The 21,467-nt window shown below is 36.8% G+C and overlaps 4 non-coding genes and 21 pseudogenes across 4 annotated transcripts; all 25 read left to right on the forward strand.

Moving 5' to 3' along the window:
* The first annotated feature begins 1,523 nt into the window (after nucleotides 1-1,523).
* Nucleotides 1,524-1,642, forward strand: LOC145643777 (5S ribosomal RNA). Its single transcript, XR_014116077.1, has one exon. It is a non-coding gene; the product is annotated as a 5S ribosomal RNA (ribosomal RNA).
* A 667-nt stretch (nucleotides 1,643-2,309) lies between these two features.
* LOC145647775 (5S ribosomal RNA) lies at nucleotides 2,310-2,428 on the forward strand (annotated as a pseudogene).
* A 667-nt stretch (nucleotides 2,429-3,095) lies between these two features.
* LOC145649661 (5S ribosomal RNA) lies at nucleotides 3,096-3,214 on the forward strand (annotated as a pseudogene).
* Nucleotides 3,215-4,003: 789 nt separating this feature from the next.
* LOC145648257 (5S ribosomal RNA) lies at nucleotides 4,004-4,122 on the forward strand (annotated as a pseudogene).
* A 1,229-nt stretch (nucleotides 4,123-5,351) lies between these two features.
* LOC145647502 (5S ribosomal RNA) lies at nucleotides 5,352-5,470 on the forward strand. Its single transcript, XR_014116342.1, has one exon. It is a non-coding gene; the product is annotated as a 5S ribosomal RNA (ribosomal RNA).
* A 1,225-nt stretch (nucleotides 5,471-6,695) lies between these two features.
* Nucleotides 6,696-6,814, forward strand: LOC145647301 (5S ribosomal RNA; annotated as a pseudogene).
* A 1,228-nt stretch (nucleotides 6,815-8,042) lies between these two features.
* Nucleotides 8,043-8,161, forward strand: LOC145648161 (5S ribosomal RNA; annotated as a pseudogene).
* A 353-nt stretch (nucleotides 8,162-8,514) lies between these two features.
* Nucleotides 8,515-8,633, forward strand: LOC145647008 (5S ribosomal RNA; annotated as a pseudogene).
* A 790-nt stretch (nucleotides 8,634-9,423) lies between these two features.
* On the forward strand, nucleotides 9,424-9,542 carry LOC145649056 (5S ribosomal RNA; annotated as a pseudogene).
* A 352-nt stretch (nucleotides 9,543-9,894) lies between these two features.
* On the forward strand, nucleotides 9,895-10,013 carry LOC145650103 (5S ribosomal RNA; annotated as a pseudogene).
* Nucleotides 10,014-10,804: 791 nt separating this feature from the next.
* LOC145644577 (5S ribosomal RNA) lies at nucleotides 10,805-10,923 on the forward strand (annotated as a pseudogene).
* Nucleotides 10,924-11,275: 352 nt separating this feature from the next.
* Nucleotides 11,276-11,394, forward strand: LOC145649015 (5S ribosomal RNA; annotated as a pseudogene).
* A 792-nt stretch (nucleotides 11,395-12,186) lies between these two features.
* Nucleotides 12,187-12,305, forward strand: LOC145649660 (5S ribosomal RNA; annotated as a pseudogene).
* Nucleotides 12,306-13,314: 1,009 nt separating this feature from the next.
* Nucleotides 13,315-13,433, forward strand: LOC145650663 (5S ribosomal RNA; annotated as a pseudogene).
* Nucleotides 13,434-13,786: 353 nt separating this feature from the next.
* Nucleotides 13,787-13,905, forward strand: LOC145647479 (5S ribosomal RNA). The gene has a single exon (XR_014116340.1). It is a non-coding gene; the product is annotated as a 5S ribosomal RNA (ribosomal RNA).
* A 573-nt stretch (nucleotides 13,906-14,478) lies between these two features.
* On the forward strand, nucleotides 14,479-14,597 carry LOC145648669 (5S ribosomal RNA; annotated as a pseudogene).
* A 345-nt stretch (nucleotides 14,598-14,942) lies between these two features.
* On the forward strand, nucleotides 14,943-15,061 carry LOC145643969 (5S ribosomal RNA; annotated as a pseudogene).
* Nucleotides 15,062-15,852: 791 nt separating this feature from the next.
* LOC145649575 (5S ribosomal RNA) lies at nucleotides 15,853-15,971 on the forward strand (annotated as a pseudogene).
* A 1,010-nt stretch (nucleotides 15,972-16,981) lies between these two features.
* Nucleotides 16,982-17,100, forward strand: LOC145650830 (5S ribosomal RNA; annotated as a pseudogene).
* Nucleotides 17,101-17,453: 353 nt separating this feature from the next.
* On the forward strand, nucleotides 17,454-17,572 carry LOC145647279 (5S ribosomal RNA; annotated as a pseudogene).
* A 572-nt stretch (nucleotides 17,573-18,144) lies between these two features.
* Nucleotides 18,145-18,263, forward strand: LOC145650307 (5S ribosomal RNA; annotated as a pseudogene).
* A 352-nt stretch (nucleotides 18,264-18,615) lies between these two features.
* On the forward strand, nucleotides 18,616-18,734 carry LOC145648282 (5S ribosomal RNA; annotated as a pseudogene).
* Nucleotides 18,735-19,086: 352 nt separating this feature from the next.
* Nucleotides 19,087-19,205, forward strand: LOC145648283 (5S ribosomal RNA; annotated as a pseudogene).
* Nucleotides 19,206-19,997: 792 nt separating this feature from the next.
* LOC145647514 (5S ribosomal RNA) lies at nucleotides 19,998-20,116 on the forward strand. Its single transcript, XR_014116344.1, has one exon. It is a non-coding gene; the product is annotated as a 5S ribosomal RNA (ribosomal RNA).
* A 1,119-nt stretch (nucleotides 20,117-21,235) lies between these two features.
* LOC145649696 (5S ribosomal RNA) lies at nucleotides 21,236-21,354 on the forward strand (annotated as a pseudogene).
* The last annotated feature ends 113 nt before the right edge of the window (nucleotides 21,355-21,467 follow it).

The raw sequence follows: 21,467 nt of genomic DNA on the forward strand, positions 1-21,467 counted from the left end.
GTTCAAGCTATCATGTTCAAATTTGAAGTGCAGTGAATAATTAACTCAAACTATCTGTTAGCACCTGGGAATAGCAGATGCTGTAAGTTTTTTTTGCATCACTTTCATTTACTCTCCAACTCACATGCCTGAATGTGAAGTGCAGTGATTCATCAAAAAACTATATGTTAGCACCTTGGACTACGAGATGCTGTAAGCTTCTCTTGCATCACTTTAATTTACTGTCAAGATGACATGCTAGGATGTGAAATGCAGTGATTAATTAAAAAAACTATCTGTTAGCACCTGGGAATAGCAGATGCTGTAAGTTTTTGTTGCATCACTTTACTTTAATCTGCAACTGACAAGCTTGTATGTGAAGTGTACAGATTAATAATAAATATTTTAGTACCAGGGAATAGCAGGTGCTGTAAGATTGTATTGCATCCCTTTAATTTATGTTCAAGCTATCATGTTCAAATTTGAAGTGCAGTGAATAATTAACTCAAACTATCTGTTAGCACCTGGGAATAGCAGATGCTGTAAGTTTTTTTTGCATCACTTTCATTTACTCTCCAACTCACATGCCTGAATGTGAAGTGCAGTGATTCATCAAAAAACTATATGTTAGCACCTTGGACTACGAGATGCTGTAAGCTTCTCTTGCATCACTTTAATTTACTGTCAAGATGACATGCTAGGATGTGAAATGCAGTGATTAATTAAAAAAACTATCTGTTAGCACCTGGGAATAGCAGATGCTGTAAGTTTTTGTTGCATCACTTTACTTTAATCTGCAACTGACAAGCTTGTATGTGAAGTGTACAGATTAAATAGAAATATTTTAGTACCAGGGAATAGCAGGTGCTGTAAGATTGTATTGCATCCCTTTAATTTATGTTCAAGCTATCATGTTCAAATTTGAAGTGCAGTGAATAATTAACTCAAACTATCTGTTAGCACCTGGGAATAGCAGATGCTGTAAGTTTTTTTTGCATCACTTTCATTTACTCTCCAACTCACATGCCTGAATGTGAAGTGCAGTGATTCATCAAAAAACTATATGTTAGCACCTTGGACTACGAGATGCTGTAAGCTTCTCTTGCATCACTTTAATTTACTGTCAAGATGACATGCTAGGATGTGAAATGCAGTGATTAATTAAAAAAACTATCTGTTAGCACCTGGGAATAGCAGATGCTGTAAGTTTTTGTTGCATCACTTTACTTTAATCTGCAACTGACAAGCTTGTATGTGAAGTGTACAGATTAAATAGAAATATTTTAGTACCAGGGAATAGCAGGTGCTGTAAGATTGTATTGCATCCCTTTAATTTATGTTCAAGCTATCATGTTCAAATTTGAAGTGCAGTGAATAATTAGTGCCTCCGTATACCAGCTCCGTATTGTAAGCTTTTATTGCATCATTTAATTACATTCAAGATAACATTCTAGAATGTCAAGTGCAGGGATTAATAAAAAAAATTGTCAGATTGGTCTTTGATCATATTTGCTATGATTAGGCAATTTGAGTAAGTGTTTAAGGCTTACGGCCATACCAGCTTGAGAACGCCCAATCTCATCTGACCTTGGAAGCTAAGCAAGGTTGGGCCTGGATAGTACTGAGGTGGGACTCTACCTAGGAATACCAGGTGCTGTAAGCTCTTCTTGCATCACTTTAATTTACTTTCAAGCTGACATGCTCAAATGTGAAGTGCAGTGATTAATAAAAAAAACTATCTGTTAGCACCTGGGAATAGCCGATGCTGTAAGTTTTTTTTGCATCACTTTCATTTACTCTCCAACTCACATGCCTGAATGTGAAGTGCAGTGATTCATCAAAAAACTATATGTTAGCACCTTGGACTACGAGATGCTGTAAGCTTCTCTTGCATCACTTTAATTTACTGTCAAGATGACATGCTAGGATGTGAAATGCAGTGATTAATTAAAAAAACTATCTGTTAGCACCTGGGAATAGCAGATGCTGTAAGTTTTTGTTGAATCACTTTACTTTAATCTGCAACTGACAAGCTTGTATGTGAAGTGTACAGATTAAATAGAAATATTTTAGTACCAGGGAATAGCAGGTGCTGTAAGATTGTATTGCATCCCTTTAATTTATGTTCAAGCTATCATGTTCAAATTTGAAGTGCAGTGAATAATTAGTGCCTCCGTATACCAGCTCCGTATTGTAAGCTTTTATTGCATCATTTAATTACATTCAAGATAACATTCTAGAATGTCAAGTGCAGGGATTAATAAAAAAAATTGTCAGATTGGTCTTTGATCATATTTGCTATGATTAGGCAATTTGAGTAAGTGTTTAAGGCTTACGGCCACACCAGCTTGAGAACGCCCAATCTCATCTGACCTTGGAAGCTAAGCAAGGTTGGGCCTGGATAGTACTGAGGTGGGACTCTACCTAGGAATACCAGGTGCTGTAAGCTCTTCTTGCATCACTTTAATTTACTTTCAAGCTGACATGCTCAAATGTGAAGTGCAGTGATTAATAAAAAAAACTATCTGTTAGCACCTGGGAATAGCCGATGCTGTAAGTTTTTTTTGCATCACTTTCATTTACTCTCCAACTCACATGCCTGAATGTGAAGTGCAGTGATTCATCAAAAAACTATATGTTAGCACCTTGGACTACGAGATGCTGTAAGCTTCTCTTGCATCACTTTAATTTACTGTCAAGATGACATGCTAGGATGTGAAATGCAGTGATTAATTAAAAAAACTATCTGTTAGCACCTGGGAATAGCAGATGCTGTAAGTTTTTGTTGAATCACTTTACTTTAATCTGCAACTGACAAGCTTGTATGTGAAGTGTACAGATTAAATAGAAATATTTTAGTACCAGGGAATAGCAGGTGCTGTAAGATTGTATTGCATCCCTTTAATTTATGTTCAAGCTATCATGTTCAAATTTGAAGTGCAGTGAATAATTAGTGCCTCCGTTTACCAGCTCCGTATTGTAAGCTTTTATTGCATCATTTAATTACATTCAAGATAACATTCTAGAATGTCAAGTGCAGGGATTAATAAAAAAAATTGTCAGATTGGTCTTTGATCATATTTGCTATGATTAGGCAATTTGAGTAAGTGTTTAAGGCTTACGGCCACACCAGCTTGAGAACGTCCAATCTCATCTGACCTTGGAAGCTAAGCAAGTTTGGGCCTGGATAGTATTGAGGTGGGACCCTACCTAGGAATACCAGGTGCTGTAAGCTTTTCTTGCATCACTTTAATTTACTTTCAAGCTGACATGCTCAAATGTGAAGTGCAGTGATTAATAAAAAAATCTATCTGTTAGCACCTGGGAATAGCCGATGCTGTAAGTTTTTTTTGCATCACTTTCATTTACTCTCCAACTCACATGCCTGAATGTGAAGTGCAGTGATTCATCAAAAACTATCTGTTAGCACCTTGGACTACGAGATGCTGTAAGCTTCTCTTGAATCACTTTAATTTACTGTCAAGATGACATGCTAGGATGTGAAATGCAGTGATTAATTAAAAAAACTATCTGTTAGCACCTGGGAATAGCAGATGCTGTAAGTTTTTGTTGCATCACTTTACTTTAATCTGCAACTGACAAGCTTGTATGTGAAGTGTACAGATTAAATAGAAATATTTTAGTACCAGGGAATAGCAGGTGCTGTATGATTGTATTGCATCCCTTTAATTTATGTTCAAGCTATCATGTTCAAATTTGAAGTGCAGTGAATAATTAACTCAAACTATCTGTTAGCACCTGGGAATAGCAGATGCTGTACTTTTTTTTGCATCACTTTCATTTACTCTCCAACTCACATGCCTGAATGTGAAGTGCAGTGATTCATCAAAAAACTGTCTGTTAGTGCCTCCGTATACCAGATGTTGTAAGCTTTTATTGCATCATTTAATTTACATTCAAGATAACATTCTAGAATGTCAAGTGCAGGGATTAATAAAAAAAATTGTCAGATTGGTCTTTGATCATATTTGCTATGATTAGGAAATTTGAGTAAGTGTTTAAGGCTTACGGCCACACCAGCTTGAGAACGCCCAATCTCATCTGACCTTGGAAGCTAAGCAAGTTTGGGCCTGGATAGTACTGAGGTGGGACCCTACCTAGGAATACCAGGTGCTGTAAGATTTTCTTGCATCACTTTAATTTACTTTCAAGCTGACATGCTCAAATGTGAAGTGCAGTGATTAATAAAAAAAACTATCTGTTAGCACCTGGGAATAGCCGATGTTGTAAGTTTTTTTTGCATCACTTTCATTTACTCTCCAACTCACATGCCTGAATGTGAAGTGCAGTGATTCATCAAAAACTATCTGTTAGCACCTTGGACTACGAGATGCTGTAAGCTTCTCTTGAATCACTTTAATTTACTGTCAAGATGACATGCTAGGATGTGAAGTGCAGTGATTAATTAAAAAAACTATCTGTTAGCACCTGGGAATAGCAGATGCTGTAAGTTTTTGTTGCATCACTTTACTTTAATCTGCAACTGACAAGATTGTATGTGAAGTGTACAGATTAAATAGAAATATTTTAGTACCAGGGAATAGCAGGTGCTGTAAGATTGTATTGCATCCCTTTAATTTATGTTCAAGCTATCATGTTCAAATTTGAAGTGCAGTGAATAATTAACTCAAACTATCTGTTAGCACCTGGGAATAGCCGATGCTGTAAGTTTTTTTTGCATCACTTTCATTTACTCTCCAACTCACATGCCTGAATGTGAAGTGCAGTGATTCATCAAAAACTATCTGTTAGCACCTTGGACTACGAGATGCTGTAAGCTTCTCTTGAATCACTTTAATTTACTGTCAAGATGACATGCTAGGATGTGAAATGCAGTGATTAATTAAAAAAACTATCTGTTAGCACCTGGGAATAGCAGATGCTGTAAGTTTTTGTTGCATCACTTTACTTTAATCTGCAACTGACAAGCTTGTATGTGAAGTGTACAGATTAAATAGAAATATTTTAGTACCAGGGAATAGCAGGTGCTGTAAGATTGTATTGCATCCCTTTAATTTATGTTCAAGCTATCATGTTCAAATTTGAAGTGCAGTGAATAATTAACTCAAACTATCTGTTAGCACCTGGGAATAGCAGATGCTGTACGTTTTTTTTTGCATCACTTTCATTTACTCTCCAACTCACATGCCTGAATGTGAAGTGCAGTGATTCATCAAAAAACTGTCTGTTAGTGCCTCCGTATACCAGATGTTGTAAGCTTTTATTGCATCATTTAATTTACATTCAAGATATCATTCTAGAATGTCAAGTGCAGGGATTAATAAAAAAAATTGTCAGATTGGTCTTTGATCATATTTGCTATGATTAGGAAATTTGAGTAAGTGTTTAAGGCTTACGGCCACACCAGCTTGAGAACGCCCAATCTCATCTGACCTTGGAAGCTAAGCAAGTTTGGGCCTGGATAGTACTGAGGTGGGACCCTACCTAGGAATACCAGGTGCTGTAAGCTTTTCTTGCATCACTTTAATTTACTTTCAAGCTGACATGCTCAAATGTGAAGTGCAGTGATTAATAAAAAAAACTATCTGTTAGCACCTGGGAATAGCCGATGTAAGTTTTTTTTGCATCACTTTCATTTACTCTCCAACTCACATGCCTGAATGTGAAGTGCAGTGATTCATCAAAAACTATCTGTTAGCACCTTGGACTACGAGATGCTGTAAGCTTCTCTTGAATCACTTTAATTTACTGTCAAGATGACATGCTAGGATGTGAAATGCAGTGATTAATTAAAAAAACTATCTGTTAGCACCTGGGAATAGCAGATGCTGTAAGTTTTTGTTGCATCACTTTACTTTAATCTGCAACTGACAAGCTTGTATGTGAAGTGTACAGATTAAATAGAAATATTTTAGTACCAGGGAATAGCAGGTGGTGTAAGATTGTATTGCATCCCTTTAATTTATGTTCAAGCTATCATGTTCAAATTTGAAGTGCAGTGAATAATTAACTCAAACTATCTGTTAGCACCTGGGAATAGCCGATGCTGTAAGTTTTTTTTGCATCACTTTCATTTACTCTCCAACTCACATGCCTGAATGTGAAGTGCAGTGATTCATCAAAAACTATCTGTTAGCACCTTGGACTACGAGATGCTGTAAGCTTCTCTTGAATCACTTTAATTTACGGTCAAGATGACATGCTAGGATGTGAAATGCAGTGATTAATTAAAAAAACTATGTGTTAGCACCTGGGAATAGCAGATGCTGTAAGTTTTTGTTGCATCACTTTACTTTAATCTGCAACTGACAAGCTTGTATGTGAAGTGTACAGATTAAATAGAAATATTTTAGTACCAGGGAATAGCAGGTGCTGTAAGATTGTATTGCATCCCTTTAATTTATGTTCAAGCTATCATGTTCAAATTTGAAGTGCAGTGAATAATTAACTCAAACTATCTGTTAGCACCTGGGAATAGCAGATGCTGTAAGTTTTTTTTGCATCACTTTCATTTACTCTCCAACTCACATGCCTGAATGTGAAGTGCAGTGATTCATCAAAAAACTGTCTGTTAGTGCCTCCATATACCAGATGTTGTAAGCTTTTATTGCATCATTTAATTTACATTCAAGATAACATTCTAGAATGTCAAGTGTAGGGATTAATAAAAAAAATTGTCAGATTGGTCTTTGATCATATTTGCTATGATTAGGCAATTTGAGTAAGTGTTTAAGGCTTACGGCCACACCAGCTTGAGACCGCCCAATCTCATCTGACCTTGGAAGCTAAGCAAGTTTGGGCCTGGATAGTACTGAGGTGGGACCCTACCTAGGAATACCAGGTGCTGTAAGCTTTTCTTGCATCACTTTAATTTACTTTCAAGCTGACATGCTCAAATGTGAAGTGCAGTGATTAATAAAAAAAACTATCTGTTAGCACCTGGGAATAGCCGATGCTGTAAGTTTTTTTTGCATCACTTTCATTTACTCTCCAACTCACATGCCTGAATGTGAAGTGCAGTGATTCATCAAAAACTATCTGTTAGCACCTTGGACTACGAGATGCTGTAAGCTTCTCTTGAATCACTTTAATTTACTGTCAAGATGACATGCTAGGATGTGAAATGCAGTGATTAATTAAAAAAACTATCTGTTAGCACCTGGGAATAGCAGATGCTGTAAGTTTTTGTTGCATCACTTTACTTTAATCTGCAACTGACAAGATTGTATGTGAAGTGTACAGATTAAATAGAAATATTTTAGTACCAGGGAATAGCAGGTGCTGTAAGATTGTATTGCATCCCTTTAATTTATGTTCAAGCTATCATGTTCAAATTTGAAGTGCAGTGAATAATTAACTCAAACTATCTGTTAGTACCTGGGAATAGCCGATGCTGTAAGTTTTTTTTGCATCACTTTCATTTACTCTCCAACTCACATGCCTGAATGTGAAGTGCAGTGATTCATCAAAAACTATCTGTTAGCACCTTGGACTACGAGATGCTGTAAGCTTCTCTTGAATCACTTTAATTTACTGTCAAGATGACATGCTAGGATGTGAAATGCAGTGATTAATTAAAAAAACTATGTGTTAGCACCTGGGAATAGCAGATGCTGTAAGTTTTTGTTGCATCACTTTACTTTAATCTGCAACTGACAAGCTTGTATGTGAAGTGTACAGATTAAATAGAAATATTTTAGTACCAGGGAATAGCAGGTGCTGTAAGATTGTATTGCATCCCTTTAATTTATGTTCAAGCTATCATGTTCAAATTTGAAGTGCAGTGAATAATTAACTCAAACTATCTGTTAGCACCTGGGAATAGCAGATGCTGTAAGTTTTTTTTGCATCACTTTCATTTACTCTCCAACTCACATGCCTGAATGTGAAGTGCAGTGATTCATCAAAAAACTGTCTGTTAGTGCCTCCGTATACCAGATGTTGTAAGCTTTTATTGCATCATTTAATTTACATTCAAGATAACATTCTAGAATGTCAAGTGCAGGGATTAATAAAAAAAATTGTCAGATTGGTCTTTGATCATATTTGCTATGATTAGGCAATTTGAGTAAGGGTTTAAGGCTTACGGCCACACCAGCTTGAGAACGCCCAATCTCCTCTGACCTTGGAAGCTAAGCAAGTTTGGGCCTGGATAGTACTGAGGTGGGACCCTACCTAGGAATACCAGGTGCTGTAAGCTTTTCTTGCATCACTTTAATTTACTTTCAAGCTGACATGCTCAAATGTGAAGTGCGGTGATTAATAAAAAAAACTATCTGTTAGCACCTGGGAATAGCCGATGCTGTAAGTTTTTTTTGCATCACTTTCATTTACTCTCCAACTCACATGCCTGAATGTGAAGTGCAGTGATTCATCAAAAAACTGTCTGTTAGTGCCTCCGTATACCAGATGTTGTAAGCTTTTATTGCATCATTTAATTTACATTCAAGATAACATTCTAGAATGTCAAGTGCAGGGATTAATAAAAAAAAATTGTCAGATTGGTCTTTGATCATATTTGCTATGATTAGGCAATTTGAGTAAGTGCTTAAGGCTTACGGCTACACCAGCTTGAGAACGCCCAATCTCATCTGACCTTGGAAGCTAAGCAAGTTTGGGCCTGGATAGTACTGAGGTGGGACTCTACCTAGGAATACCAGGTGCTGTAAGCTTTTCTTGCATCACTTTAATTTACTTTCAAGCTGACATGCTCAAATGTGAAGTGCAGTGATTAATAAAAAAAACTATCTGTTAGCACCTGGGAATAGCCGATGCTGTAAGTTTTTTTTGCATCACTTTCATTTACTCTCCAACTCACATGCCTGAATGTGAAGTGCAGTGATTCATCAAAAACTATCTGTTAGCACCTTGGACTACGAGATGCTGTAAGCTTCTCTTGAATCACTTTAATTTACTGTCAAGATGACATGCTAGGATGTGAAATGCAGTGATTAATTAAAAAAACTATCTGTTAGCACCTGGGAATAGCAGATGCTGTAAGTTTTTGTTGCATCACTTTACTTTAATCTGCAACTGACAAGCTTGTATGTGAAGTGTACAGATTAAATAGAAATATTTTAGTACCAGGGAATAGCAGGTGCTGTAAGATTGTATTGCATCCCTTTAATTTATGTTCAAGCTATCATGTTCAAATTTGAAGTGCAGTGAATAATTAACTCAAACTATCTGTTAGCACCTGGGAATAGCAGATGCTGTACGTTTTTTTTGCATCACTTTCATTTACTCTCCAACTCACATGCCTGAATGTGAAGTGCAGTGATTCATCAAAAAACTGTCTGTTAGTGCCTCCGTATACGAGATGTTGTAAGCTTTTATTGCATCATTTAATTTACATTCAAGATAACATTCTAGAATGTCAAGTGCAGGGATTAATAAAAAAAATTGTCAGATTGGTCTTTGATCATATTTGCTATGATTAGGCAATTTGAGTACGTGTTTAAGGCTTACGGCCACACCAGCTTGAGAACGCCCAATCTCATCTGACCTTGAAAGCTAAGCAGGTTTGGGCCTGGATAGTACTGAGGTGGGACCCTACTTAGGAATACCAGGTGCTGTAAGCTTTTCTTGCATCACTTTAATTTACTTTCAAGCTGACATGCTCAAATGTGAAGTGCAGTGATTAATAAAAAAAACTATCTGTTAGCACCTGGGAATAGCCGATGCTGTAAGTTTTTTTTGCATCACTTTCATTTACTCTCCAACTCACATGCCTGAATGTGAAGTGCAGTGATTCATCAAAAAACTGTCTGTTAGCGCCTCCGTATACCAGATGTTGTAAGCTTTTATTGCATCATTTAATTTACTTTCAAGATAACATTCTAGAATGTCAAGTGCAGGGATTAATAAAAAAAATTGTCAGATTGGTCTTTGATCATATTTGCTATGATTAGGCAATTTGAGTAAGTGTTTAAGGCTTACGGCCACACCAGCTTGAGAAAGCCTAATCTCATCTGACCTTGGAAGCTAAGCAGGTTTGGGCCTGGATAGTACTGAGGTGGGACCCTACCTAGGAATACCAGGTGCTGTAAGCTTCTCTTGCATCACTTTAATTTACTTTCAAGCTGACATGCTCAAATGTGAAGTGCAGTGATTAATAAAAAAACCTATCTGTTAGCACCTGGGAATAGCAGATGCTGTAAGTTTTTTTTGCATCACTTTCATTTACTCTCCAAATCACATGCCTGAATGTGAAGTGCAGTGATTCATCAAAAACTATCTGTTAGCACCTTGGACTACGAGATGCTGTAAGCTTCTCTTGCATCACTTTAATTTACTGTCAAGATGACATGCTAGGATGTGAAATGCAGTGATTAATTAAAAAAAACTATCTGTTAGCACCTGGGAATAGCAGATGCTGTAAGTTTTTGTTGCATCACTTTACTTTAATCTGCAACTGACAAGCTTGTATGTGAAGTGTACAGATTAAATAGAAATATTTTAGTACCAGGGAATAGCAGGTGCTGTAAGATTGTATTGCATCCCTTTAATTTATGTTCAAGCTATCATGTTCAAATTTGAAGTGCAGTGAATAATTAACTCAAACTATCTGTTAGCACCTGGGAATAGCAGATGCTGTACGTTTTTTTTGCATCACTTTCATTTACTCTCCAACTCACATGCCTGAATGTGAAGTGCAGTGATTCATCAAAAAACTGTCTGTTAGTGCCTCCGTATACCAGATGTTGTAAGCTTTTATTGCATCATTTAATTTACATTCAAGATAACATTCAAGAATGTCAAGTGCAGGGATTAATAAAAAAAATTGTCAGATTGGTCTTTGATCATATTTGCTATGATTAGGCAATTTGAGTAAGTGTTTAAGGCTTACGGCCACACCAGCTTGAGAACGCCCAATCTCATCTGACTTTGGAAACTAAGCAAGTTTGGGCCTGTATAGTACTGAGGTGGGACCCTACCTAGGAATACCAGGTGATGTAAGCTTTTCTTGCATCACTTTAATTTACTTTCAAGCTGACATGCTCAAATGTGAAGTGCAGTGATTAATAAAAAAAACTATCTGTTAGCACCTGGGAATAGCCGATGCTGTAAGTTTTTTTTGCATCACTTTCATTTACTCTCCAACTCACATGCCTGAATGTGAAGTGCAGTGATTCATCAAAAAACTGTCTGTTAGCGACTCCGTATACCAGATGTTGTAAGCTTTTATTGCATCATTTAATTTACATTCAAGATAACATTCTAGAATGTCAAGTGCAGGGATTAATAAAAAAAATTGTCAGATTGGTCTTTGATCATATTTGCTATGATTAGGCAATTTGAGTAAGTGTTTAAGGCTTACGGCCACACCAGCTTGAGAACGCCTAATCTCATCTGACCTTGGAAGCTAAGCAGGTTTGGGCCTGGATAGTACTGAGCTGGGACCCTACCTAGGAATACCAGGTGCTGTAAGCTTTTCTTGCATCACTTTAATTTACTTTCAAGCTGACATGCTCAAATGTGAAGTGCAGTGATTAATAAAAAAAACTATCTGTTAGCACCTGGGAATAGCAGATGCTATAAGTTTTTTTTGCATCACTTTCATTTACTCTCCAACTCACATGCTTGAATGTGAAGTGCAGTGATTCCTCAAAAATCTATCTGTTAGCACCTTGGACTACGAGATGCTGTAAGCTTCTCTTGCATCACTTTAATTTACTGTCAAGATGACATGCTAGGATGTGAAATGCAGTGATTAATTAAAAAAAACTATCCGTTAGCACCTGGGAATAGCAGATGCTGTAAGTTTTTGTTGCATCACTTTACTTTAATCTGCAACTGACAAGCTTGTATGTGAAGTGTACAGATTAAATAGAAATATTTTAGTACCAGGGAATAGCAGGTGCTGTAAGATTGTATTGCATCCCTTTAATTTATGTTCAAGCTATCATGTTCAAATTTGAAGTGCAGTGAATAATTAACTCAAACTATCTGTTAGCACCTGGGAATAGCAGATGCTGTACGTTTTTTTTGCATCACTTTCATTTACTCTCCAACTCACATGCCTGAATGTGAAGTGCAGTGATTCATCAAAAAACTGTCTGTTAGTGCCTCCGTATACCAGATGTTGTAAGCTTTTATTGCATCATTTAATTTACATTCAAGATAACATTCAAGAATGTCAAGTGCAGGGATTAATAAAAAAAATTGTCAGATTGGTCTTTGATCATATTTGCTATGATTAGGCAATTTGAGTAAGTGTTTAAGGCTTACGGCCACACCAGCTTGAGAACGCCCAATCTCCTCTGACCTTGGAAGCTAAGCAAGTTTGGGCCTGGATAGTACTGAGGTGGGACTCTACCTAGGAATACCAGGTGCTGTAAGATCTTCTTGCATCACTTTAATTTACTTTCAAGCTGACATGCTCAAATGTGAAGTGCAGTGATTAATAAAAAAAACTATCTTTTAGCACCTGGGAATAGCAGATGCTGTAAGTTTTTTTTGCATCACTTTCATTTACTCTCCAACTCACATGCCTGAATGTGAAGTGCAGTGATTCATCAAAAACTATCTGTTAGCACCTTGGACTACGAGATGCTGTAAGCTTCTCTTGAATCACTTTAATTTACTGTCAAGATGACATGCTAGGATGTGAAATGCAGTGATTAATTAAAAAAACTATCTGTTAGCACCTGGGAATAGCAGATGCTGTAAGTTTTTGTTGCATCACTTTACTTTAATCTGCAACTGACAAGCTTGTATGTGAAGTGTACAGATTAAATAGAAATATTTTAGTACCAGGGAATAGCAGGTGCTGTAAGATTGTATTGCATCCCTTTAATTTATTTTCAAGCTATCATGTTCAAATTTGAAGTGCAGTGAATAATTAACTCAAACTATCTGTTAGCACCTGGGAATAGCAGATGCTGTAAGTTTTTGTTGCATCACTTTACTTTAATCTGCAACTCACAAGCTTATATGTGAAGTGTACAGATTAAATAGAAATATTTTAGTACCAGGGAATAGCAGGTGCTGTAAGATTGTATTGCATCCCTTTAATTTATGTTCAAGCTATCATGTTCAAATTTGAAGTGCAGTGAATAATTAACTTAAACTATCTGTTAGCACCTGGGAATAGCAGATGCTGTACGTTTTTTTTTGCATCACTTTCATTTACTCTCCAACTCACATGCCTGAATGTGAAGTGCAGTGATTCATCAAAAAACTGTCTGTTAGTGCCTCCGTATACCAGATGTTGTAAGCTTTTATTGCATCATTTAATTTACATTCAAGATAACATTCTAGAATGTCAAGTGCAGGGATTAATAAAAAAAATTGTCAGATTGGTCTTTGATCATATTTGCTATGATTAGGCAATTTGAGTAAGTGTTTAAGGTTTACGGCCACACCAGCTTGAGAACGCCCAATCTCATCTGACATTGGAAGCTAAGCAAGTTTGGGCCTGGATAGTACTGAGGTGGGACTCTACCTAGGAATACCAGGTGCTGGAAGCTCTTCTTGCATCACTTTAATTTACTTTCAAGCTGACATGCTCAAATGTGAAGTGCAGTGATTATTAAAAAAAAACTATCTGTTAGCACCTGGGAATAGCCGATGCTGTAAGTTTTTTTTGCATCACTTTCATTTACTCTCCAACTCACATGCCTGAATGTGAAGTGCAGTGATTCATCAAAAAACTGTCTGTTAGTGCCTCCGTATACCAGATGTTGTAAGCTTTTATTGCATCATTTAATTTACATTCAAGATACCATTCTAGAATGTCAAGTGCAGGGATTAATAAAAAAAATTGTCAGATTGGTCTTTGATCATATTTGCTATGATTAGGAAATTTGAGTAAGTCTATAAAGCTTACAGCCACACCAGCTTGAGAACGCCCAATCTCATCCGACCTTGGAAGCTAAGCAAGTTTGGGCCTGGATAGTACTGAGGTGGGACCCTCCCTAGGAATACCAGGTGCTGTAAGCTTTTATTGCATCACTTTAATTTACTTTCAAGCTAACATGCTCAAATGTGAAGTGCAGTGATTAATAAAAAAAACTATCTGTTAGCACCTGGGAATAGCAGATGCTGTAAGTTTTTTTTGCATCACTTTCATTTACTCTCCAACTCACGTGCCTAAATGTGAAGTGCAGTGATTCATCAAAAACTATCTGTTAGCAACTTGGACTATGAGATGCTGTAAGCTTCTCTCTCATCAATTTAATTTACTGTCAAGATGACATGCTAGGATGTGAAATGCAATGATTAATAAAAAAAACTATCTGTTAGCACCTGGGAATAGCAGATGCTGTACGTTTTTTTTTGCATCACTTTCATTTACTCTCCAACTCACATGCCTGAATGTGAAGTGCAGTGATTCATCAAAAAACTGTCTGTTAGTGCCTCCGTATACCAGATGTTGTAAGCTTTTATTGCATCATTTAATTTACATTCAAGATAACATTCTAGAATGTCAAGTGCAGGGATTAATAAAAAAAATTGTCAGATTGGTCTTTGATCATATTTGCTATGATTAGGCAATTTGAGTAAGTGTTTAAGGCTTACGGCCACACCAGCTTGAGAACGCCCAATCTCATCTGACCTTGGAAGCTAAGCAAGTTTGGGCCTGGATAGTACTGAGGTGAGACTCTACCTAGGAATACCAGGTGCTGTAAGCTCTTCTTGCATCACTTTAATTTGCTGACATGCTCAAATGTGAAGTGCAGTGATTAATAAAAAAAAACTATCTGTTAGCACCTGGGAATAGCCGATGCTGTAAGTTTTTTTTGCATCACTTTCAATTACTCTCCAACTCACATGCCTGAATGTGAAGTGCAGTGATTCATCAAAAAACTGTCTGTTAGTGCCTCCGTATACCAGATGTTGTAAGCTTTTATTGCATCATTTAATTTACATTCAAGATACCTTTCTAGAATGTCAAGTGCAGGGATTAATAAAAAAAAATGTCAGATTGGTCTTTGATCATATTTGCTATGATTAGGAAATTTGAGTAAGTGTTTAAATCTTACGGCCGCACCAGCTTGAGCACGCCCAATCTCATCTGACCTTGGAAGCTAAGCAAGTTTGGGTCTGGATAGTACTGAGGTGGGACCCTTCTTAGGAATACCAGGTGTTGTAAGCTTTTATTGCATCACTTTAATTTACTTTCAAGCTGATATGCTCAAATGTGAAGTGCAGTGATTAATAAAAAAAACTATCTGTTAGCACCTGGGAATAGCAGATGCTGTAAGTTTTTTTTGCATCACTTTCATTTACTCTCCAACTCACGTGCCTAAATGTGAAGTGCAGTGATTCATCAAAAACTATCTGTTAGCAACTTGGACTACGAGATGCTGTAAGCTTCTCTCGCATCAATTTAATTTACTGTCAAGATGACATGCTAGGATGTGAAATGCAGTGATTAATTAAAAAAACTATCTGTTAGCACCTGGGAATAGCAGATGCTGTAAGTTTTTGTTGCATCACTTTACTTTAATCTGCAACTGACAAGCTTGTATGTGAAGTGTACAGATTAAATAGAAATATTTTAGTACCAGGGAATAGCAGGTGCTGTAAGATTGTATTGCATCCCTTTAATTTATGTTCAAGCTATCATGTTCAAATTTGAAGTGCAGTGAATAATTAACTTAAACTATCTGTTAGCACCTGGGAATAGCAGATGCTGTACGTTTTTTTTTGCATCACTTTCATTTACTCTCCAACTCACATGCCTGAATGTGAAGTGCAGTGATTCATCAAAAAACTGTCTGTTAGTGCCTCCGTATACCAGATGTTGTAAGCTTTTATTGCATCATTTAATTTACATTCAAGATAACATTCTAGAATGTCAAGTGCAGGGATTAATAAAAAAAATTGTCAGATTGGTCTTTGATCATATTTGCTATGATTAGGCAATTTGAGTAAGTGTTTAAGGCTTACGGCCACACCAGTTTGAGAACGCCCAATCTCATCTGACCTTGGAAGCTAAGCAAGTTTGGGCCTGGATAGTACTGAGGTGAGACTCTACCTAGGAATACCAGGTGCTGTAAGCTCTTCTTGCATCACTTTAATTTACTGTCAAGCTGACATGCTCAAATGTGAAGTGCAGTGATTAATAAAAAAAACTATCTGTTAGCACCTGGGAATAGCCGATGCTGTAAGTTTTTTTTGCATCACTTTCAATTACTCTCCAACTCACATGCCTGAATGTGAAGTGCAGTTATTCATCAAAAAAATATCTGTTAGCACCATGGACTACGAGATGCTGTAAGCTTCTCTTGCATCACTTTAATTTACTGTCAAGATGACATGCTAGGATGTGAAGTGCAGTGATTAATTAAAAAAACTATCTGTTAGCACCTGGGAATAGCAGATGCTGTAAGTTTTTGTTGCATCACTTTAATTTAATCTGCAACTGACAAGCTTGTATGTGAAGTGTACAGATTAAATAGAAATATTTTAGTACCAGGGAATAGCAGGTGCTGTAAGATTGTATTGCATCCCTTTAATTTATTTTCAAGCTATCATGTTCAAATTTGAAGTGCAGTGAATAATTAACTCAAACTATCTGTTAGCACCTGGGAATAGCAGATGCTGTAAGTTTTTGTTGCATCACTTTACTTTAATCTGCAACTCACAAGCTTATATGTGAAGTGTACAGATTAAATAGAAATATTTTAGTACCAGGGAATAGCAGGTGCTGTAAGATTGTATTGCATCCCTTTAATTTATGTTCAAGCTATCATGTTCAAATTTGAAGTGCAGTGAATAATTAACTTAAACTATCTGTTAGCACCTGGGAATAGCAGATGCTGTACGTTTTTTTTTGCATCACTTTCATTTACTCTCCAACTCACATGCCTGAATGTGAAGTGCAGTGATTCATCAAAAAACTGTCTGTTAGTGCCTCCGTATACCAGATGTTGTAAGCTTTTATTGCATCATTTAATTTACATTCAAGATAACATTCTAGAATGTCAAGTGCAGGGATTAATAAAAAAAATTGTCAGATTGGTCTTTGATCATATTTGCTATGATTAGGCAATTTGAGTAAGTGTTTAAGGTTTACGGCCACACCAGCTTGAGAACGCCCAATCTCATCTGACCTTGGAAGCTAAGCAAGTTTGGGCCTGGATAGTAATGAGGTGGGACTCTACCTAGGAATACCAGGTGCTGGAAGCTCTTCTTGCATCACTTTAATTTACTTTCAAGCTGACATGCTCAAATGTGAAGTGCAGTGATTATTAAAAAAAAACTATCTGTTAGCACCTGGGAATAGCCGATGCTGTAAGTTTTTTTTGCATCACTTTCATTTACTCTCCAACTCACATGCCTGAATGTGAAGTGCAGTGATTCATCAAAAAACTGTCTGTTAGTGCCTCCGTATACCAGATGTTGTAAGCTTTTATTGCATCATTTAATTTACATTCAAGATACCATTCTAGAATGTCAAGTGCAGGGATTAATAAAAAAAATTGTCAGATTGGTCTTTGATCATATTTGCTATGATTAGGAAATTTGAGTAAGTGTTTAAAGCTTATGGCCACACCAGCTTGAGAACGCCCAATCTCATCTGACCTTGGAAGCTAAGCAAGTTTGGGCCTGGATAGTACTGAGGTGGGACCCTCCCTAGGAATACCAGGTGCTGTAAGCTTTTATTGCATCACTTTAATTTACTTTCAAGCTAACATGCTCAAATGTGAAGTGCAGTGATTAATAAAAAAAACTATCTGTTAGCACCTGGGAATAGCAGATGCTGTAAGTTTTTTTTGCATCACTTTCATTTACTCTCCAACTCACGTGCCTAAATGTGAAGTGCAGTGATTCATCAAAAACTATCTGTTAGCAACTTGGACTATGAGATGCTGTAAGCTTCTCTCTCATCAATTTAATTTACTGTCAAGATGACATGCTAGGATGTGAAATGCAATGATTAATAAAAAAAACTATCTGTTAGCACCTGGGAATAGCAGATGCTGTAAGTTTTTTTTGCATCACTTTCATTTACTCTCCAACACACATGCCTGAATGTGAAGTGCAGTGATTCATCAAAAAACTGTCTGTTAGTGCCTCCGTATACCAGATGTTGTAAGCTTTTATTGCATCATTTAATTTACATTCAAGATAACATTCTAGAATGTCAAGTGCAGGGATTAATAAAAAAAATTGTCAGATTGGTCTTTGATCATATTTGCTATGATTAGGCAATTTGAGTAAGTGTTTAAGGCTTACGGCCACACCAGCTTGAGAACGCCGAATCTCATCTGACCTTGGAAGCTAAGCAAGTTTGGGCCTAGATAGTACTGAGGTGGGACCCTACCTAGGAATACCAGGTGCTGTAAGCTTTTCTTGCATCACTTTAATTTACTTTCAAGCTGACATGCTCAAATGTGAAGTGCAGTGATTAATAAAAAAAACTAACAGTTAGCACCTGGGAATAGCAGATGCTGTAAGTTTTTTTTGCATCACTTTCATTTACTCTCCAACTCACATGCCTGAATGTGAAGTGCAGTGATTCATCAAAAAACTGTCTGTTAGTGCCTCCGTATACCAGATGTTGTAAGCTTTTATTGCATCATTTAATTTACATTCAAGATAACATTCTAGAATGTCAATTGCAGGGATTAATAAAAAAAATTGTCAGATTGGTCTTTGATCATATTTGCTATGATTAGGCAATTTGAGTAAGTGTTTAAGGGTTACGGCCACACCAGCTTGAGAACGCCCAATCTCATCTGACCTTGGAAGCTAAGCAAGTTTGGGCCTGGATAGTACTGAGGTGGGACCCTACCTAGGAATACCAGGTGCTGTAAGCTTTTCTTGCATCACTTTAATTTACTTTCAAGCTGACATGCTCAAATGTGAAGTGCAGTGATTAATAAAAAAAACTATCAGTTAGCACCTGGGAATAGCAGATGCTGTAAGTTTTTTTTGCATCACTTTCATTTACTCTCCAACTCACATGCCTGAATGTGAAGTGCAGTGATTCATCAAAAAACTGTCTGTTAGTGCCTCCGTATACCAGATGTTGTAAGCTTTTATTGCATCATTTAATTTACATTCAACATAACATTCTAGAATGTCAATTGCAGGGATTAATAAAAAAAATTGTCAGATTGGTCTTTGATCATATTTGCTATGATTAGGCAATTTGAGTAAGTGTTTAAGGGTTACGGCCACACCAGCTTGAGAACGCCCAATCTCATCTGACCTTGGAAGCTAAGCAAGTTTGGGCCTGGATAGTACTGAGGTGGGACCCTACCTAGGAATACCAGGTGCTGTAAGCTTTTCTTGCATCACTTTAATTTACTTTCAAGCTGACATGCTCAAATGTGAAGTGCAGTGATTAATTAAAAAAACTATCTGTTAGCATCTGGGAATAGCAGATGCTGTAAGTCTTTTTTGCATCACTTTCATTTACTCTCCAACTCACATGCCTGAATGTGAAGTGCAGTTATTCATCAAAAAAATATCTGTTAGCACCATGGACTACGAGATGCTGTAAGCTTCTCTTGCATCACTTTAATTTACTGTCAAGATGACATGCTAGGATGTGAAGTGCAGTGATTAATTAAAAAAACTATCTGTTAGCACCTGGGAATAGCAGATGCTGTAAGTTTTTGTTGCATCACTTTACTTTAATCTGCAACTGACAAGCTTGTATGTGAAGTGTACAGATTAAATAGAAATATTTTAGTACCAGGGAATAGCAGGTGCTGTAAGATTGTATTGCATCCCTTTAATTTATGTTCAAGCTATCATGTTCAAATTTGAAGTGCAGTGAATAATTAACTTAAACTATCTGTTAGCACCTGGGAATAGCAGATGCTGTACGTTTTTTTTTGCATCACTTTCATTTACTCTCCAACTCACATGCCTGAATGTGAAGTGCAGTGATTCATCAAAAAACTCTCTGTTAGTGCCTCCGTATACCAGATGTTGTAAGCTTTTATTGCATCATTTAATTTACATTCAAGATACCATTCTAGAATGTCAAGTGCAGGGATTAATAAAAAAAATTGTCAGATTGGTCTTTGATCATATTTGCTATGATTAGGAAATTTGAGTAAGTGTTTAAAGCTTACGGCCACACCAGCTTGAGAACGCCCAATCTCATCTGACCTTGGAAGCTAAGCAAGTTTGGGCCTGGATAGTACTGAGGTGGGACCCTACCTAGGAATACCAGGTGCTGTAAGCTTTTATTGCATCACTTTAATTTACTTTCAAGCTGACATGCTCAAATGTGAAGTGCAGTGATTAATAAAAAAAACTATCTGTTAGCACCTGGGAATAGCAGATGCTGTAAGTTTTTTTTGTATCACTTTCATTTACTCTCCAACTCACGTGCCTAAATGTGAAGTGCAGTGATTCATCAAAAACTATCTGTTAGCAACTTGGACTACGAGATGCTGTAAGCTTCTCTCGCATCAATTTAATTTACTGTCAAGATGACATGCTAGGATGTGAAATGCAGTGATTAATTAAAAAAACTATCTGTTAGCACCTGGGAATAGCAGATGCTGTAAGTTTTTGTTGCATCACTTTACTTTAATCTGCAACTGACAAGCTTGTATGTGAAGTGTACAGATTAAATAGAAATATTTTAGTACCAGGGAATAGCAGGTGCTGTAAGATTGTATTGCATCCCTTTAATTTATTTTCAAGCTATCATGTTCAAATTTGAAGTGCAGTGAATAATTAACTCAAACTGTCTGTTAGCACCTGGGAATAGCAGATGCTGTAAGTTTTTGTTGCATCACTTTACTTTAATCTGCAACTGACAAGCTTATATGTGAAGTGTACAGATTAAATAGAAATATTTTAGTACCAGGGAATAGCAGGTGCTGTAAGATTGTATTGCATCCCTTTAATTTATGTTCAAGCTATCATGTTCAAATTTGAAGTGCAGTGAATAATTAACTTAAACTATCTGTTAGCACCTGGGAATAGCAGATGCTGTAAGTTTTTTTTGCATCACTTTAATTTACTTTCAAGCTGACATGCTCAAATGTGAAGTGCAGTGATTAATTAAAAAAACTATCTGTTAGCACCTGGGAATAGCAGATGCTGTAAGTTTTTTTTGCATCACTTTCATTTACTCTCCAACTCACGTGCCTGAATGTGAAGTGCAGTGATTCATCAAAAAACTGTCTGTTAGTGCCTCCGTATACCAGATGTTGTAAGCTTTTATTGCATCATTTAATTTACATTCAAGATACCATTCTAGAATGTCAAGTGCAGGGATTAATAAAAAAAATTGTCACATTGGTCTTTGATCATATTTGCTATGATTAGGAAATTTGAGTAAGTGTTTAAATCTTACGGCCGCACCAGCTTGAGCACGCCCAATCTCATCTGACCTTGGAAGCTAAGCAAGTTTGGGCCTGGATAGTACTGAGGTGGGACCCTACCTAGGAATACCAGGTGCTGTAAGCTTTTATTGCATCACTTTAATTTACTTTCAAGCTGACATGCTCAAATGTGAAGTGCAGTGATTAATAAAAAAAACTATCTGTTAGCACCTGGGAATAGCAGATGCTGTAAGTTTT

The sequence above is a fragment of the Electrophorus electricus genome, chromosome 13 (genome assembly GCF_041902795.1).
Source record: "Electrophorus electricus isolate QZ-2024a chromosome 13, ASM4190279v1, whole genome shotgun sequence".
Classification (NCBI taxonomy): domain Eukaryota; kingdom Metazoa; phylum Chordata; class Actinopteri; order Gymnotiformes; family Gymnotidae; genus Electrophorus; species Electrophorus electricus.